Source organism: Eimeria tenella, genomic scaffold, assembly GCF_000499545.2.
Source record: "Eimeria tenella Houghton genomic scaffold, Eth_scaff63, whole genome shotgun sequence".
Classification (NCBI taxonomy): Eukaryota; Apicomplexa; class Conoidasida; order Eucoccidiorida; family Eimeriidae; genus Eimeria; species Eimeria tenella.
Window position 1 is genome coordinate 205,515 of NW_013543429.1, and position 317 is coordinate 205,831.

The window sequence follows — 317 nt, forward strand, 5'->3', positions numbered from 1 at the left end:
TGCGCCTGCAGCAGCAGCGCAGCAGCAGCAGCAGCTACTGCTGCTCCTGCTGCTGCTGCTGCTGCTGCTGCTGCTGCTGCTGCAGCAGCAGCTGCTGCTGCTGCTGCTGCATCTTGGGATATCCTTGAAACTGTCCAATAGCCGTCTGTTTAGTCAAAGCAGCAGCAGCAGCAGCAGCAGCTGCTGCAGGAGCAGCAACAGCAGGTGCAGCAGCAACAGAACGAGCAGCGAAAATGGCAGCCGTTGCTGCTGCGCTGCTGCAGCCGCTGCAGCAGCAAGTTGTGGGGGCAATCTTAAAAGACCTGAAAGAAAGAATG